This window comes from Hippocampus bargibanti, linkage group LG07 (genome assembly GCF_051943395.1).
Source record: "Hippocampus bargibanti isolate YZ-2025 linkage group LG07, ASM5194339v1, whole genome shotgun sequence".
Classification (NCBI taxonomy): domain Eukaryota; kingdom Metazoa; phylum Chordata; class Actinopteri; order Syngnathiformes; family Syngnathidae; genus Hippocampus; species Hippocampus bargibanti.
In genome coordinates this window covers 26,558,540-26,578,899 of record NC_142740.1, presented here as the reverse complement: position 1 = coordinate 26,578,899, position 20,360 = coordinate 26,558,540, and the positions used below count along the sequence as shown (strand labels likewise).

Below are 20,360 nucleotides of genomic sequence, written 5' to 3'. Positions count from 1 at the left end.
TATTAAAATATATATATTTTTATGAGTGGGGAGTGTCAGGGTGATACATGCTAAGTCTCACGATTTCAAGAGATTTTGACTAACTATTGAGACAATACAGATAGTTTGTTTGTAAGGAGAAAGAAAAGAAAATGTAAAAAAGAAAATACATTTTTATAGTAACTGGATATATTAATAAATGCGAACGACACATCACTCATTGTGGCAGCTTCGTGTGTATCCCGAAAAATAGTTTGTATGCCAAGGTAAAATTTCCATATAAGTAACGTTCGTAAAGCGAAAAGTTCGTAAGCCAAGGGGTTCGTAAACCGAAATATCACTGTAGTTCCCAACGTGGCGATATACTGCCTGGAAGTAAAGAATCTGCTTAATATTAGATATCGAGTAGACAGGATGAACTTAGTACAACGATACTGCAATATAAAAAGTGCTAAATGGGAAATAGGTGGCTAATTATGTATTTTTCGGCAAATAACGTAGAGAGGTTCCCAAAATAACATGACGGGATTTATACATGGATAAATATCGAAACATGGATTTTGATTTGAGAGGAATGTCAAAGGCATTTGTCTTTTTTTGCGCCATTTTCACAGCCCTGCTGGATGGATGAAGATTAAATGAGTGTCCGTGTCTTTCGTATTGCGTCACATTATTTGTTATTTAGTTTTTTTGTTTGTTGTTGTTTTGACTTCAAGATGGCGCTGCGAGAGTGGTTGTCTTTATAGCATGTCCTCTAGTTTGTTTTTTCTAGTTCTTGCTTTCCTTTAATCTGACTTTCATCACTTTGCTGCTGGGAAATGGACATTTTTTAATGCTAATCCAATCCAATATGATCGCATCGTGTGCCTGCAGATGCCGGCAAAACACGTGAACTCCACATACGACGTTCTGACTGCAATTTTACGATTGGAGTCAGTCGTATTGGACTCCCACGCAGAAACGATCAGTTTAGCTGGTTATCTAGCTAGCTATCGAGGTGGATTCCTAGCTAGCTAGCTATTTGCTATCTATTAGCTATCTAACTAGCGAGCTAGGTATGTATTAGTTATATTTCTATCAATTTGAGTTACTTCCAGGTTGAGTGAATGCTGCCGCATGTGGCTGCCGCTGCTCACCCGCAGAAAAATTAATCCTGTGACTGTAAAGGGACTGAGCGTTTCGAAAGGCGCTTAGAAATTAAATGGATTATTATAAATGGTGAAATGAATCTCCTCAACTCACTTCAACATCCATAATTTACTTTATAATGCCACTACATGGCGCCGATAATAACAGTTTCCGTGAGCAGATGGGGTGCTGAATAAAAAGGAATCTGCATCTCGTTTTGGACAAAAGCAACGGAATCTACGTCATTAAACCACACATTCGTACATTATGGCGTCAAAGGCCGAGTTAAATGTTTCGGCGGGGTCGCACAACACTACGGCGAGGGCTGGCATGTGAGCGTGCCACAATTTCCTTCATTAACAAACGTGTCTCGCACTATTGCGCGACGGAAGGCGGACAATAACCGCTGGCGGAAAGCAGACTCTTTTTCCGCGATCTTTCCCCCTTATTGTTTGGAGGGCATGGAGTTCATGCTATTCAGCTTTAATGAGATGCTAATTAGATGGAAATCCCTCTCGCAAGAGTGGACTAGTGGAAGTGGACTTAAAAAAAAGAAAGAAAGAAACTCAAGGAGCAAAAGATCCACTACTGTGTGGTATATTTGGTGAAAAGGGAGGGAAAAAAAGTCCCAAGCATTGATCGCAACTGTCAGGGAAAAAAAATCCGGGTTTATCTCCAATGCGGACAGCGGAATGAGACTTTTGGTATCAGTGCTCAGGCAGGAAAAGAAATAAAATCAAAAAAACGGGCAAAATAAAAACACTCCATCTGTCCGGAATGCAGCTGTAGATATGAGATGAGGAGGCAGGGCGGCCGAGATATGAAACGCGAAGGAAAAGCTGCTGATTAGAGGTCGAGGAAGGCTGACAAGAGCGAGTGGAGAGAGAAAAGGAAGAAAAAAAAAACATTTACAGAAAACTAGTTTCCCATTTGTCGCTGTGACTCATCTCAGAGAACAAAAGAGACACTAAACTACCGTATTTTCCGGTGTATAAGGCGCACCCAAAAGCCTTCATTTTCCTCAATAAATGACCATGCGCCTACTGCATGAAGCGGGGCCAATAAATGGGGCATCTTTGATATGGCATGTAATTTTCTCATTGGGTTCATGGATTGCGTATCTAGCATGCTTTTGTACTGTAGTGAAGTGGAAAAATAAACGTATGCATTAAATAAAAACGTCATTTATTATTTTGATAACGCACTCTTGCGACCGAGTATCACTCAACATTGTTGACATTGTACACACGAGAGAAACCACGAACACCAGCATGTACAAACATGTGTAAAACGGATTATTGCAAGCGATAAAGATATCTGAATACTACACAATTAAATACATGTATGGAAAACGAAAACTGCAACGTTAACATTAACGTTGATGAAGTATTCTGCGGCACGTCGAACTCTTTCGCGATGAAGGAGTTCCTTGTTGGATAGTCCACCACAGCCACGATTGCCTTATACGTTGTGCGGATATCGCAATTCATTTCCCCATGGTTGAAATTGGTGTCAAACAACAGTATACTGTAGAAGACTACAGTATTGTGACGTTCTCATCCTCTTTGATCCAGGTCCGAAGTCCAGTCCGAAGTCGTATGCCGTCTTTATTTTATCCTTACTGTTCAACCACATTGATAAAGTATTTTGCGGCACGTCGAATTCTTTTGCGATGGAGGATTTGCTCCTTGTTGGATTCTCCTCAACAGCCACGATTGCCTTGTATTTCGTTCCGAGTTCACAATTCTTTCGTTGCGCCATGGTTGAAAATGGTAGAAAATGGCATCTGCTACACTGCGCAAGACACGGAAGCTGGTCACGTGACCAGGTCACGTGATCAACGGTGCGACTGATACAGATTTCGATAATGGTGCTACTGTATAGAAACCCCTAAGCAAATATCGATTCACCTTAAACTGCTTTTGTATCGCTATAAACAAAGCAAAATGGCCGGCGGGAGATGAAAAAGAGCACCGTAGTAACCGGATTATCGTAATAACCATGAATCGTACTAAATGGAACTAATTATACATAAAAAAACTAGAAATTTGCCGGGAAACGAAAATAGTATCGTAATAAGCAGTATTATCAATATAACCGATATAACGAGACTTTACTGTATTTGGAAAACTTTGACACTGTTTAAATATATACAGGTAACATCTGATTTACGACCGACACGAGTTACGACCACCCGTACTAACGACCACGACTGCCAGACCTTTTTTTTTACAGCCAGCAACGCGACAGAGACAGAGTTCCGTGCAGGATGATTTATTAAGCTACAACACAAAGCGCTGGTCCCAAAAAGAGGACCAGGGGAATAATCAAAAATAAAGAATACCACAAATTACGAGGGGGGGGGGGTAGGGAAGCCCGACAATGGCGAGAAGCAACTCATACACCGAGGACCGTCTCGATCTGGCATCCACTAAGTCCAGAGGACAACCCCCCGCAAGACCCCCCCATTCATCCTCCCTTGGTCCCATTTCATGCTGTACTGTGGCTCACAGATAAAGGGAAAGAACTGGCACCGGACGTGGAATGCAGCCCATTTTTCTCCCTGTAAAGCAGGCTCAACATGACAAGCCGGAACCCAAGGGCCCGTGAGACGGTGATAGATCTACACGACTTATGTCCGACAAAAGAAGCTCCGCTGACCGGTGCGAGTCAATAAGATCCAACATGAGAACTGTATCAGAAATGTTACCTTGCACTTGGGACAGTGATGCATTCATAGCGCCATTACCAAAATGTGATTGTTTTATTTGCTTTTTAGCCCAGCAGTCCCAAACAGGTTTTGCATTGCGGATACATTTCACAACAAGGCGTCTGTGTCAGCTCTGAGCCGTACAGGAGTGGTCCATCGATGAAAAGGTTTCTCCAGTCGTCATCCGTACTTATTTAAAGGTGTCGGATGTTTCATTCCTCATTTGAAAAGCTTCGTCAGCTAACAAAAATTTGCTGGTAGCTCTGGCCCTATATATATCCCTTATGTCCATAGGTAGCGGCGCCAGACCTCTGCTTTGATAGGTCTCTGCTCTAAGGTTGGATAGAGAAGAGGACTATTGAAACAATGTATATACAGGGGCCAGAACTACCAGCAAAATTTTAGTTCGCTGACAAAGCTTTTTGGATGAGGAGCGGAAAATCCGACACCTTCAAAGAAGTACAGATGACAGCCTTTTCATCGATTTCACATCAAGTAACGTCGATATCTTGGACAGTAACGGTCATTGAGGAGCGTAGTTTCAAACAATTGTATGCACTGTGCACAGGATGCTAACCGCTGTCATTGGCAACGCAAAAACTAAAACAGCAGGCAGAGGTTGTTTTGTATTCAGGGCGCTAGAAAACCGCTCCGCCATATAGCGATGAAACGACAAGCCGACGTGACACGAGTCCACACAGCTGCACAAACACGCATCCTTCCATATTGATATTCACAGCGTACGGCGCCGTCCTGCTACCGCGACGCAAATAGAAACTGCAGTGATGCAACTTTGGGAATTGGCGTTCGGTTAGCATTGATGAGTCATGGACATTTCGATGTTTTGATTGAAGTGACTTTGTCATTTGTGGCACAAGAAAGGATATTTTCCAGCGTCGCTCTCTGCTAAGATCACGCTATAGTTTGTTTTCTATTTCAAAACACGCAGCATTGAACACAATAACAGGAATATTAGCAAAAAGAGATAATCATTCACTCATTCGCTGCCATTCCCGATTTTTTTTATTCAGGAATTGAAAAGTGTGAGGTGGAGCACTATTCCCATTTTTTTCCTGTTTTTTTTCTTGAGAGTGGTGCCGACAAAGTGCTCGACAGACCTCTGGCAATGCTTTTCTCTTCCACGAGGGAGGCAGGATTTGCCTTTTGTACATATTAGCGATTTGTTCCAGCTTCAGCGGTTGGTAAAGTGCTATATAAATCAACATTGAGGGCGTTATCTTGCCAAAAACGGCCTTCTATACATGGTCATTTTTCCCCAGCTAGCTTTCTATCTATGTGAGTTACTTCCGGGTTGAGTGAACACTGGCACGTGTGGCTGCCACTGCTCACCCACAGAAAAACCTTGAGAGTTTTGAAAGGCGCTTATAAATATATTCTTATATGTATGTATTGTGTTTTGTTCATCCGCCCCCATTTCAAGCTCAGATAACTCCAGACCCATATAACTTGGGAATTAACTTTTTTTTCTGATGAATGAAGAGAGTCTAACGTTTCTTACACTGATTACAATGTTTATGTAGTCCTAAAAGTCAATATTGTATGGGTCCTGGAATTTAAATGACAAAAACCCTGGTACTGGAGCGGACACATTTTTGCACACTGTCTGGCAGTGAATGAGTTACATTTGTTGCTGTTTTTGTTGGCTAATCAGTAAGGGCTGCTAATGTGGCTTTGCTTAGATTTTATCTAAGCCGGAAATCACTTCCACATGAACAAACCACAGATGAGATGGTACATATTACGATTAGGGGGCATAATCGGACTTACGCGAATGGGTTTTGGAAACCCCAAAATGACAACATGCAAGTCTGAACAATAAAAAGATTTGAACTCAGAAACTCCTTGCAGTCCGAATCACTCATGCACCGATTTCCACAACAACCCGAGGTTACCCCTGATGAATATTTTCCCGCAGGACTTCTTTAGCTGATAAAGAGGAGTCTCTCTGGGTTTCAGCCACGTTTCCGTACGCCGCACTCAGGCCTCTGCCGTTCATTAACCACGGCGGCGAGAGGTGAACGTTTCAATCAGGATATTAGAAGAGAAGATGAAATGGACTTGGAGGAGGAAGACGGAGGACGGAAAAACCTCGGCTGAGTTTTCCCCAAGGTTAAATGAGAGGCGGGGGGTGGGATATTCTCTGGCTTGCCGCCCAGATGTGATGTATCATCGTGCGACGGCGCGCACGCGCCCCTCATCCACCTAACGCCTCTTAACAGTAATAATGTATTCCCTCCCATTAATGTTACGGATCAAAGGGCATATTATCGATCCGCCGCCTCAGCTATATAGTCCCCTCGCTCCGTTTCACTCGGAGACTTCATTCTTCTCTCAACCGCCTTCCAAGGTTGTTGCTGCAGCATTGTGGCCTTATTCTAAATATCGGCATGGCGGGTATTTCACACGAACTTTCTTTAACCCGGCGTGTGCGGTGTGATTATTTGATCCTGACAGAATAAAGTGGGACCTTGGACGCACTTAATTGGTTCCCAGGCAGAGTGTGTAAGGCGAAAAGTGTGTATCCCAAAAATTAATTTCCCATCGGAAACATTTAAAATGAGAATAATCCGTTCCCAGGTCTCCATAAAATATAATTTTCAACTAAATAAGCCTTAAAGCTACACACAATATACCTTATTCTATGTATAATAAATGTGCTATTGCGTTGTAATGAAAGAAATACACTGCACTATATAATAAAGTCGTTTTATTTACCTTTGTGATGGTCGTTGATGGCTTGATGGTATAGGGTTCAGACTTGTCCTGTGTTATGAAAGTCCGGTTAGGTATCTCTTTCCAAAAAAGGCCGGTCTCCTCTGCATTAAATACTTGCTGAGGAACGTAGTCTTCTTTCACCAGTTTGAGGAATGATCCCTTTGTAGGCTTCGGCAGCTTTACTGTCAGAACTGGCCGCTTCACCAGAGAATTGTTTTTTCTTGGTTGGGTGCCGATAAAGTGCTAGCCAGACCTCTGGCAATGTGGTATCCTTCCACAAGGGGGCAGCATTTCCTTTTTAACATTCCCATGTTAGCGCTTTGTTTCAGCTCAGCTATTGTAAAAGTGCGATATAAATCTATATGTATGTATTGCATGGTATTTAAGACAGCCACCGTCATTTTAAGCTCATATAACTCCAAACCCATGTAATTTATGAATTAACTTATTTTTTCCTGATGAAAGAAGAGTCTAAGGTTTCTTACGATGCATTGAATGTTTATATAGACCTAAAACTCAATATACTTTGGGTCCTGGAATTCGAGTAACAATGACAAAAACCCTGGCACTGGAGTGGACACATTTTTGAACATAGCCTGGCAGTGAATGTGTTAAGGAATGCCCTTCTCTACTTATTTGCCATGTCCTTTCGAGCCATGGCTAGCTATCTAGCCATAGCTAGCTTTCTAGCCATAGCTAGGTAGCCATAGCTAGCAAGCTAGCCATCTAGCAAGCTAGCTAGCCATCTAGCAAGCTAGCTACCTAGCTGTATTTCATGTGTTCAGGAAGTAATCATACCTGAGGATGTGAACCCTCCACCATTGTCTACATTTGGCATTCAATGAGATCCAATCCAGTCCGATTGGTTTTATATGGTATGCACCTGAAACGTGTTTTATGATCAAAGCTCAACAGCCATCGCCTCCATCGATATTTTGGTTCAAGGGGCGGTAGAACAACTCACTTGATGGCTAACTCGGACATAGATCACCATTTCATTTACAGTCTCTCAACATCTCGGACACAGACAAACAGCGATGCCGCAGTAGCGACAACTATGAAAAAAAACGGCACAGTCATTTCCCTCACTGTAAGAAGCCTTGGCGACATGGCCAATGGATTCATCGCGCCGACAAATAGCGCGCTTGTGGACGCTCCGAAGGAAATGAAAAATGGTGTGCGCGTCCTTTGTCCCGCCGAGTGGCAGGCGGGATAGTGATTGTGTTGACTAAATGTGATTGCCGAGGAGTGGATCTCGGGAGGCAAAACATCAGCATTATTACATTCGCGCTAATATCGGCGACTGGCAATCACCCGCAAAGTATCACAAAGCACAGTGGGACGTGTGTCCAGGAGTCAAAAATGATCCAAATATACACAACTCAGACGGTGATATAAGAAATACAAGAAAAATCAGAAACTCACTCATGCTTGATATACGAACAATTTTGGTAGCCCGAGGCCAGCGTGTTCTGCGTAAAGACCAGCAAAATTTAATATTGTGAAATGGTCCCCAAATATCGAGCTGCGGACCGATACTGGCTCGTGGGTCATTTAGCACTGGGTTATACAGAAAAAAATACATAACTAGTTCTGTTTTATTCATTTCAGAACCTGAAAGGTGTTTTATCTTAAAAAAACAACCCCAGTCTGCATAATATCCGGCGATGGTGAGTCGTATTTTTCATGCGCTTAGTATTTGCGATACCTCTGTGTCCATCGATGAAAAGGTTTCTTCAGTTGTCATCTGTATTTCTTTGAAAATAGCTCTGACCCTATAGAAAAGGAGGGAGATATATATATATATATATATATATATATATATATATATATATATGGCCAGAGCTACCAGCACAATTTTACTTTGCTGACAAAGCTTTTCGGATGAGGAGCGAAACCAAGTACAGATGACGGTTGAAGAAAGCTTTTCTTCGATGGATCACTCCTGTACGACTGAGAGCTGACACAGATGTATTGCTGCAAACTTTGGAAGAGACATCATTCTCCTGGTATGTAGCTTAGAAAAGGAGTGATATATATATATATATACAGGAGGGATATTTTAGTGCACTGACGAAACCTTTAGGATGAGGAGCGAAACATCCGACACCTTCAAAGAAGTACAGATGATTGCAGAAGTAACCTTTTCATCTATAGTATTTGCAATGTATCTTATTTTGAAGGCAGGTTTAAACATTACTATAGCGACCGCAGAGTCGCCAGATTGGACGTTCCTCGTGTCATGATTTGAGATTATTATAAATTATAATTATAAATATTATAATTATATTAAATTCAATATGTTAGAGATGAGATAAATGCCAGTTTTCATTGAAGTCATATCAGATTATTTTGTTTTGTTTATCTGACACACGTTAAATGCCGGTTCCTGAAAATATTGTCTGACATTAGGACAAAACAAATGTTGGAGAGTGCTGTTCTAGCGTGATAAGGGCCATCAACCCTGGCGCATAAGAAAATTTGTTGACAGAAAGTATTCTGTGCTTGCTGTAAAAGAGTAAGCATCACCCTTTTCGGACCTTGCGGAAAACCCGGAGTAATTCTCACACACTACATGAAGTGGACAGAAAGTGTAATTGTACCCTACTCCATCTGTTGGTTTCCTCTGGGGAGCGCATGGTGAAGACATCACCCTCTTCATCTGAAGTGAGGAATAAAAGCTTTTGACCAAATTAGGTAATGCCGCTTCCGGTCAGAGTTAAGCGGCAATCAGCGACTCCTTTCGGTGATTGTCCAGGTTCCCCACCAAGCATTGCCCCCCCCCCAAAGAGCTCTCAAAAGCTCTTAAACTAGAGACCAGACCACACACACAGGTGTTGAGGTGCGTATGATAACATTACATAACCCTTATCCAATGGTGACCAAATGGTGGTGTGTTAACCTCCATAAAATTTGCAGCGTTAAATCCATTGTGCTCTGTGGCGTCTATTTGAGAGAAATGTATTTTCCCACTCAAGAGTCACTGGTCGGGCAACACCATCGATTGCGACATGCGTCAATGCAAGAACGGCTTTTATGACAGACAGTGGGCGGCACGAGGCACTGAAACAACGCTAGCATCAACAACGAGACTTGGGGTTGGCAAACTGTTACACTACAAGAGCCACCAAAAGCGTGTGCTATACATATAGCTCGATAGATAGCTATACCTCGATAGATAGCTATACCTCAATAGATGGCTATAGCTCGATAGATGGCTATAGCTCGATAGATAGAGCTAGATAGATAGCTAGAGCTCGATAGATAGCTCGAGCGCGATAGATAGCTAGAGCTCGATAAATAGCTAGAGCTCAATAAATAGCTAGATATAGCTAGATAGATAGATAGCTATAACTACATAGAAAGCTATAACTAGCTAGCTAGTTTGCTCGATCAACAGCTATAGCTAGCTGGCTATATATCTACCTTTCGCTAGCTATCAAGCGATAGCTATCTATCAAGCTATAGCTACATAGAAAGCTATAGCTACCTAGCTATATAGCTACCTTTCGCTATCTATCTAGCGATAGCTATCTATCTAGCAATAAATTTAAACTAACATAAAGCACTGTGTTCAAATATTGTGTAGTTTTGGTGTCGCTTGCCTTTCCGCACATGGCGCCTGTCAAATCCGCCTGCTGACACGTCAAGTGCTCGCAAGCATCTCTGAAGAAGGCGAGCATTGAAGGGTGATTCCCGAAATTGCACAACGTCGGAAGAAATAAGTGTTGGCAGACAAAATAACAAGGCCAAATATTATTTTCTTATAACAGACTTGCTCCTACAACTCACTTTTTTATAGCAACACTGCCGCGTAGTGTACAGTCCGCAAACAACCGAATTAAAACCACGCGTACCGTTTTCAGTTGTCGAAGCAGCACTTCATCACGCTAGCCAAACCCCACTTCTTAAAGCCTCCCAAAAGGCCCCGTAGGTCTACCCTATTTGCCAAGTTATCTCCGTTTATTAATCTGCTTCTATTTACACAACACGATTTACTGCAAAGCAAAGCAAGCCACAATAAAAACGACTTCTTTTCGCATCACGTTGACCTATTTTATCTCTTCCCTAATCAAATACAACCGGTGTGTCAACAGTCGCACTGTTTGCCACCATTGTCACGAACAAACGCACACCTTTTACAACCGTGGCCTCAATATAATACACGCAATCATCCTCATTCCGCTGCAATCTCGAATGATGAGATTGTGCAGAGATGGAGATCAAATGAACCCTCATTATAACCATTAAGGGCTGAAAAAAAAAATCATTTGACTTTGTACCGTTATTTACCACAACCAAGGATCCTTTTAAAGGACACACAATCAATATGTGCATTAATACGCTAGCACACACCAAAAACATGCAGCACAACAAAAGAAGATATGTGCATTTAAATTGCTCATTCATACATGCCGTCTACAAAGCGCCAATCTCAAAGGCGTTGTGGCAGCTACTCATGGAAAAAGGATAATGGGATTTTCCCGTCAGGATATACGAAAGCATCACCTCCGCGACTCAACGACGCGGCCGTCACAGAATTGCGGGCTCGTCCCGTTTGATTGAAGCAGATTTGAGCAATCAAAGTTATCAAAATGCCCGTCTTGTTTGGGAGTCAGAACGACGTAATTGGATTTTCCTCTCTTGGTTTAACTGAAGATACTTTAGCGGCGGAAAGGGGGGTGGGTTTTGTGACCCACGCCATACTGGACATCAACGCTAAAGTGTAACGTCACAGTAGGGAGCCACTATGGTGTCAGCACCAATCAGCGAAGTCCATATTCAGCAACATCCACTTGCTCCAAAAACATGGACGGAACACAATCCTATCGACAGACCGCTAAGTCAATCACAACCTGCCCAGTTGGGATCAAGAGTGATTTTCAATCAATTACACCCGCTGTTGTGTGGGAACGGCCAACAGGTGGAAATGAGAGGCAATTCACAAGATGTCCCACCTAGAGGAGGAGGCGATGCTGCTATTTGGTGTAATGTGGTAACAGTGCGGGCAGGTTAGGAGGGGGTGAGCATCAAGAGGGTGTCGGGATGCTGAGCTCTGCAGCGGTGAATGTCGAGCTAACCACTTGTAAGCCCCCCCACTTCCCCTATGCCATTCCCACACTCACAGGCACATAAGCTACCAGGGGAGTGACATGCCAGCGCCCAGTCGAGCTGTGATTGATGCCAGATTTCAACCCCGCTGGAGTACGACAAGCTATTTAGAGCACACACACACACACACACACACACACACACACACACACACACACACACACACACACACACACACACACACACACACACACACACACACACACACACACACACACACACACACACACACACGGTGGTCAGTGTGAGCCAACAACACTATTTACACTTTTTTTTACGTATTTATTCGTATTTCTTGCATCTCTTTATATCATCTACTATAACATATGAAAAATCGTACAGTGAATGCTAAATTTCCGCCACTAAGCGCAAAAAAAAAAAACAACGAGAATATAAAACAAAGAAATGATAAACAGGGTTTTTTCATGCATCACAGCACATCATAGCAATCGCCAGACGCCCTCTAATGGAAAGATACGGCAGGACTTCTTTAATCGATTGCAAACATTTACGCTTTCCTCTTCAGAACTAATTGAATCATATTCATAACTGGATGAGTAACAGGAAAGCATCTTCTCCGAATCTGAAGTCATTGTTTTGATTCTAGAGCAAGGTGAAGACGTCACGAACAAGGGGGCGGGACCTTCTGAAACTCGGCATCTCCGGTGTCAATTTGAAGTAGTTTTGGGACACTAACTCATTTTCATTGGTGTTTTGCATTTGACTAAAAATATCAGCCTGCGTGTTTTGGGTATTTTAGATGCTATCAAACGTTATTTTGGTGTCAGTTGTCCTTTAAGGGAAGCCCCAAATGTTTAACTTGAATCCGCAGCTTAACATGAAATAGCTAATTATCATAGTCAGTTGCGTAATGTGTTAGAAAATTGAGCTTGAATCAGCAAAGTGAAAACAATGCTTGTCTATATAAGCTACATCCTAATATAATTCCTACATTTCAAAAATATAAGTAGACTGACCACACACCTGATGGACAACGGGGTTCACTCTCAGATCCTCTCTGTCGTTGCCCCTCCTCCTCCACTGCACCTTTTCCTCCACTTCTAACCTTTTTTTTTTCCTTTTCGTCCAGAAACCAGACAATTCTCTTACAAAATCCAAAGCCGCTCCGATGGAAACCTGCAGAGAGCGAGCGCAGTTGGAAGCGACCGCTGAGGTACAGGACAGATGCAAGAAGGGAGTGTGTTTCTGCGAGACGAGTACACCGGCACGCAGTCGAAGGCGAGGAAGGGAGGAGGGTGGGGATATGGGAAGTGGGGGGCTTACAAGTGGTTAGCTCGACATTCACCGCTGCAGAGCTCAGCATCCCGACACCCTCTTGATGCTCACCCCCTCCTAACCTGCCCGCACTGTTACCACATTACACCAAATAGCAGCATCGCCTCCTCCTCCATGTGTTGGAGTCACAAAATACAGCAGACAAATCTGACGACAATCCGTGCAAATATCCGTTCAACGGAAACTTTTGGGTGAGTTTCAAGTCGGCAGCCGTCTCGCTTCATCTGTAACATTTTAAAGGATAACCGACACCATTTTTTTGTTTCCTAACTCAGATCAGAAAAAAACTTTTATCGCATCTGAAATACCCAAAACACGCAGGCTGATATTTTTAGTCAGATGCAAAACACCACTAAAAATGAGTTAAAGTGTCCCAAAACTACTTCAAATTGACCTCAGGATGGCGAGTTTCAGAAGGTCCCGCCCCCTTGTTCGTGATGTCACACCAGGACGTCTTCACCTTGCTCTAGAATCAAAACAATGGCTTCAGATTCGGAGAAGATGCTTTCTTGTTACTCGTCCAGTTATGAATATGATTCAAATAGTTCTGAAGAGGAAAGCATAAATGTTTGCAATCGATTAAAGAAGTCCTTCCGGATCATTATAAGGCGTCTGGACTCCAATGTAGCGTCCCGGAAAATGCACAAGATGGCGCCCAAGCTCCTTTGGAAATGGGCTGATTTGTCTGCTGGGAATTTGTGTCAGCTAGTATCAAATAGTAGTCTTGGTGCAACACACAACGATTCACCATTGCGTTATTGATGCGATTTCCTTCTAATATCGCCATCAACACGAACTTTTCAGACCAAACAAAGTACCCAAAATGCATTGTGTGTCGCTTTCTCGGTCAGGGGTGTTCCAGACGTGACGTCAGGTCAGGCATCATCATCAACTCAAAAACAAGACTTCCTGAATATGAGTCTGAAAATGTAAAATATCGCTATATGCTGTGGAATCTTTGTAAAATACGCTCAGTAGAAGTCATTTGAAGTGATTTTACAAATTATGGACACAAATTGTCCGGAGGCGTCGGTTGTCCTTTAAGTGAGAAAAGTCCACGGGAGAGGCGGAAAGGTGTTATTCTGAAGTTCCGAATGCTCATGCTAAGATAACATGTTGAATGTTAAAAATGAGCAAAGTTGTCATTTATTTTATGCGTGAAGAAAATGGCTCAGCAGAAAAACTTACCAGAAGGAACAAAAAAAAAGAACTTTTATTGAAACTCATTCACTGGCAGCCGTACAAAAATGTGCCAATTCAGTATATACAGTAAAGTCTCGTTATATCGATATTCAAGGGAGTCCGAAAAAATATCGATATAACCGGGACTATCGATATATCCGATATCGATATAACGAGACTTTACTGTATATTTGCAATCCGAGTGTTATGACTCAGTGCAGTTTATTTTTTATATTAATTTTCGTACATGGAAGAATACATTCGCATTTAATTTTGAAACGTGCATTTTTAAGTACATATTTTACATTTTTATGCACAGCAAATCTTAACTCATTGACTTCCAGACGTGTAAAAATGTGTCCATTCCAGTGCCAGGGTTTTTGTCATTGTCACTGAAATTCCAGGAACCACAGAATATTGAGTTTTAGGACTAGATAAACATTCAGTACAGCGTTAGAAGCCTTCGACTCTCTTCTTTCATCACAAAAGAGTTATATTTATATTATATGGGTCTGGAGTTATATGACATTGAAATGAAGGAAGCTATCCAAAATGATTTACATAGCTCTTGAACAACAGCTGAAGCTGGAACAAAGCGCTAACATGTAAAAAAATGCTGCCCCCTTGTGGAAAAGAAAAAAACATTGCCAGAGGCCATGGCTAGCGCTTTATCAGCACCAAAGCATGAAAAAACAAAACCCGAACAAATTCGGGGATTGCTGTCTCCGTCATATTTTCAATTTCCGAATATATTTGTGAATGAGTTAATGTCATGTCATCCATTGGAAGATGTCACATGTACAAAAATCTTTTTTATTAGTAACACATAATGAAGAATGAAATCATCCACGTGTGGTAGTGTGAATTCTGGTTTGTCCACATTTAACCTATGATTGATCAGGATAAAGTAAACCATGCCTCTTACACCAAAATAAATATGGCTGGCCTCTCACTCATCCATGGCCGTGATGAGTTTTACAAAACTGATAAGAAAATGGTATGAAAAAGGTGTTCAAAACATGTTTCCATTGCAACGGGGACACAACAAAAATCCTCACCTTCCTCTCCACTTCACTGCTGTTGCTATGGCCACTGCAATAAACCCCGAAAGTGTTGCTAGACTGAATGAGTAAGACATCATCTGCAAGCAAGAAAAAAAAAATCTCATTTTTCACACCACGCTGCAGCATGTCGCACTTAAAACATCATCACCGTCACCAAATGACTTTTGCCGCTACTCTACGTCCCATTGACAAGTCTTTTGGAAATAAAAGAGTGAGCCACTCAAACGAACCGGGGAGATGAATTCTGCTGCCATCGTTTCGTAGTAATCATCACAAGTGTGTCAGAGTACACAAAGGATATGCTAAAGAGAAGTGATCGCAATGTGACTGATGCTTCAAAAGAAAAGCTAATTGGCAAGCTAATATTGTAGCTCTCCGGAGGATACTGCGGCTACTTAGTTTGCTTTTGAAAAAGGTGCCAAGAATAAAATAATTTCAAAACTTCATAGCAAGCGTGCATAAGCTAGCCATACATCGATGAGTATATTGACAAGCAAGCTAAAATGGATGCTTTGCTAAGGGGTAACAATTACCAGACAAATTATGCGACTGGGACTGATCAACCAAACAGTGAGCTAATAGCTAACCAGTAATTTTGGCTAACTTGTTTGGTTTAAGCCAACAAGATGGCATCGGCTAACCCATGACGTCAGAGATAATCTCTGATAAGCGATTTGCTCACTGATTAGCTTGTTTACATTTTTTATTAACCTTATGTAGTACCTCGCAGGTTAGCCAAAAGTCATCTTAGGGAAACCAGTGAGCTAAAAGCCAAGAAGAAATGTTGACAAACTGGCTAAATAAATAAAATATTTAAATACCGTTACCTAACTACCCAGGTTAGATAGAGCCAATTAGACATTTGGGCCGTTAGCCAAAACACCATTTTGGCCAATTAGCCAAAATGTCTTCTGCGGTTAACCAGTGAGCTATGAGGCTCCGTTGAACATTTGGCTAACTTGTTTGGTCTAATAAACCAACAAGCTGACGTAACATTAAGCTCCGCTAACACGGGAGCTCAGAGAAAATATTTTCTAAGCGATTGGTTCACTAGTTAGCTTGTGTTAAATTTTTCCCAAGTTTACTTGTGTATGTTGTACCTAGACAATTAGCTAAAAATCTTCTTTGGGAAACCAGTGAGCTCATAACCAAGAAGTTTTTGACTAACTCGCATTATATATAAAGTACTTAAATACTACTGTAACCTAACCATCTAGGTTAGAGCCAATTAGACATTTCGGCTAACTATCCAAAATATTTTCTGCAGTTAACCAGTGAGCTATTAGCCTCCATTGAACATTTGGCTCAGTGACTCGGACCAACACACTGATAAGCCAACAGCAAAATAAAATCAATAAAACAAGGAGCTTAAAGAGCATTGACATACTAAGATGTCGACGAGAGAGGGTTTGGGGGTTAAATTAATAGGAAAGATAACGGGTGAGGTAATAGCTATCAACTAGCCGGGCGAACAATCGAGGACTGATAGGGAGAATAATGTCCTTCATCTCTTGAGGGAAATTAAAGATGTTCTTCATTATTCCACTATTTCTAAGGCAGCAGTTAGCGGACAGACTACGTTCAATTGGGCTTCTCGGACGTATATCCAAGCTCAAGGGGGATCAGATCGAACTGTAAAAGCTTGTTAATAACGGATGCTTGCTGAACAGCGAAGGAAGAGCTGGTGCCAAAAAGGACTAGACTTTGACTTCAGTTCCTGCAGGCATTTTGCCTGAAAATACAAATCAATAATTTTGGCAATAAATGCCTAGACCTCAACAGATTTAAAGGACAACCGATGTCTCCGGACAAGTTGTGTCCGTAATTTGTAAAAATGGCTTCAAATGACTTCTATTGGGCGTATTTTAATAAGATTCCACCGCACATAACTATATTTTACATTTTGAGACTCGCGCTGAACATTCAGGAAGTCTTGTTTTTGAGTTGGTGACGAGTCCTCACGTGACGTCAGAAAAGGACCGCCTCCTGACCGCAAAAAAAGACGCATTGTAGCATCTTTCCATGACGTCAATGTATTTTGCTGTACTGTTTTTTTTTAAACCCTTGTGTTACATCCAAAAGCCGCTAGCAGAGGGAGTCCAAGCTCCATGCAAGGAATGTATCAGCCTGTGGAAACGGGCTGATTCATTCCTCACAGGAGCTGGTCGCCATTTTTCTGCCTCTTTTGTGGGATGTTAAATTGCAGTCCAGATGCCTCAAAATGACACGTAAGGACTTCTTTAAACGATGGCAAACATGTATGCTTTCCTCTTCAAAACTATTTGAATCATATTCATAACTGGATGTGTAACAAGATAGCATATTATCTGAATTTGAAGCCATTGTTTTTACTCTCCAGCAATGCAAGACGTCTTGGCGTGACGTCACGAACTGGGGGCGGGACTTAAATATCATACTGCGTGTTTTGGGTATTTTAGATGCTATAAAACGTTTTTCTGATGTCAGTTGAAAAACAAAAAAGTGACGTCGGTTGCCCTTTAAGAGATATCCAGCAGGAAAAACTGACCCATTGACCCACATATGAACAATTTAATTTTACAGCAGACTGCAAGATTGACATTTGCCATGTTTATAATTGTGATGGTGATTTTTTTTCATTAAATAGTATTGGGCTTTTTCCTGATTTGCATATTCATCACATACAAAGGTTTGAGTTCTTCAAACCAATTTTAGTATGACACTGAGACAACCTAGGGAATTAAATAAGGCGGTTTCTAACTGCTAATGTAATTTATTTCTGGACAGAATAAAATCCAAACATACAGTAAAGTCTCGTTATATCGATATTCAAGGGAGTCCGAAAAAATATCGATATAACCGGGACTATCAGAATCAGAATCAGAATCAGAATCATCTTTATTGCCAAGTATGTAGGACACACAAGGAATTTGTTTCCGGTAGAACACGCTGCACTAGTATCGTTGTCAAAAAAACTGCTAAGTGGCACTATACAGTTCCATTTTGGCTACTGTTGAAAGAGTTCAAAGAGTTAATGGCTTGGGGGAAGAAGCTGTTTAAATGTCTGCTGGATTTGGTGCGCTATCGATATATCCGACCCTGTTTGCATGTAATTTTCTCCGTGCGTGCATAGAAATAGTATCGATATAACAGGGACTATCGATATATCCGATATCGATATAACGAGACTTTACTGTACCTGTTCCTTATACAGTGATACCTCAGCTTTACGAACACTTTAGCTTATGAACTTTTCGCCTCACGAAATTTAAATTCGTAAGCATATAGTCTTGGCTGATGAACCAAACGACACAGCGCAATGGTGGCTGACGGACTAGTTTTTGGCGGATGAACACCAAACCACACGGTCGAACAGCGCCACGGTGGCTAGCGGACTAGTTTTCACAACCCCTTTGGCGGTCAGAACTCGCACCGTCATAAATCGGAGGTTACCTGTATTTTGATGCATTTTCATGCTTTGGAAAGTATTTGTCTGATTTTTGGGGGGACTGTATGGGGTGGGAGATCTTGGAACGGATTAGACAGAGAAACACTTGTCTACTTACACAATTTTCTTGCTACGAAATTTCCACTAAATTTCGTAAGTAGAGGTCATTGATTGAGGTTGAGCAAAATGGTGTCAGTCATTGGTGACAACCAATCAATTTGGTAGCTTACGAATCAGTGCAAGATTTTTTTTTTTTAAACTTCCAGATGGCGCCGCGAGATTGGCTGCCTTTACAGCAGCTCCTGTATTTTGTTTTTTCTACCCTTTCCTCTTCCTTTCATAACTTTTTTCTGCTGTGAAATGTAAATTTCTCCACTGTGAGACTAATAAAGACTAATCCAATCCAATCTGTATTGTCACCGCTACCATCGGCGGCCATGTTTAGGCGGGTTACGTTACAAGACGTGTTTCAAACAGCAAAATGCTTTGGGATCAGAACTCAGAGTATACTTAAGATTTAAACTACGGCAGAACGGGGGGGAATACTTGTTGGCAGAATACAGATGAATACATTTGGTGCACTCAAGTTAGCGCAGAAGCAGAGAGAAGAAGGGGAAAAAAAAGAAATACACTCTTTACTTACTCAAGCAGCATCTCCAAAGAGGCTTTCAAGTAAATTGAGTTTGGGTTTAGGGGCCTGTTTATATTAATGAGTCCTTGGCCGTTTGAGTTAGAGCCGGTGCTCTGTGTTATTACCTGCTTGATAATGAATGCCAGATTGGCTAGCGGCAGTCAGTGGACACACACACACACACACAAACAGTGTACAGATAATGCTTCAAGCTGCCACTGGCTGGTTATAAAAGATTGCTAGCGTCCTCTGTACTTTAATGTCGACAGATGCGGCGGCACTCGTGCTGTACCGTGTTTTACGCCAACTACAGCATTATCAGCCGCCATCTCCATTTTGTGACAACAACCTGTTTCTTTTTCTTCCCAATCGGTCTCCTTCACGCGGAGGAGACACCCCGCCCACACACACACATTACGCTGGACGATGCGGTATTGCACTCCAAAAGGTCCCCTAGCTCGTTCTTGAGTTGATGGTTAAAGGACAACCGACGCCTTTGGACAAGTTGCGTCCATAATTTGTAAAATCACTTCAAATGACTTCTACTGAGCGCATTTTACAAAGATTCCACCGCATATAGCTATATTTTAACACTCGCGCTGAATATTCAGGAAGTCTTGTTTTCGAGTTGATGACGATCCCCAACGTGACGTCACGGAGGGAACGCCCGTGACCAAGAAAGCGACACACAATGCATTTTGGGTACTTTGTTTGGTTTGAAAACATCGTGTTGATTGCGAAATTAGAAGGAAAACTACATAAATAATGTGATGCTGAATCGTTGTGGGTCACACGCAAGAAGAATGTTGACATAAATTCCCAGCGGACAAATCAGTCATTTCCAATTGAGCTTATGCGCCATCTTGTGCATTTTCTGGGCGTTACATTGGAGTCCAGACAGCTCGAATTACAGTAAAGTCTCGTTATATCGATATCGGATATATCGATAGTCCCTGTTATATCGATACTATTTCTATGCACGCACGGAGAAAATTAAATGCAAACAGGGTCGGATATATCGATAGTCCCGGTTATATCGATATTTTTTCGGACTCCCTTGAATATCGATATAACGAGACTTTACTGTAATACGGA

At 41.8% G+C, this 20,360-nt stretch overlaps 1 protein-coding gene across 1 annotated transcript in view; it reads right to left on the bottom strand.

Annotated features, from left to right (window-relative positions):
• The window catches only part of dab1a (DAB adaptor protein 1a), a 214,407-nt gene extending 201,658 nt beyond the window's left edge, over positions 1–12,749 (bottom strand). The window contains exon 1 of the mRNA XM_088999991.1: positions 12,650–12,749. The gene's annotated coding sequence lies outside the window, so the exon portion shown is untranslated. The remainder of the gene's footprint in view (positions 1–12,649) is intronic.
• Positions 12,750–20,360: the final 7,611 nt, after the last annotated feature.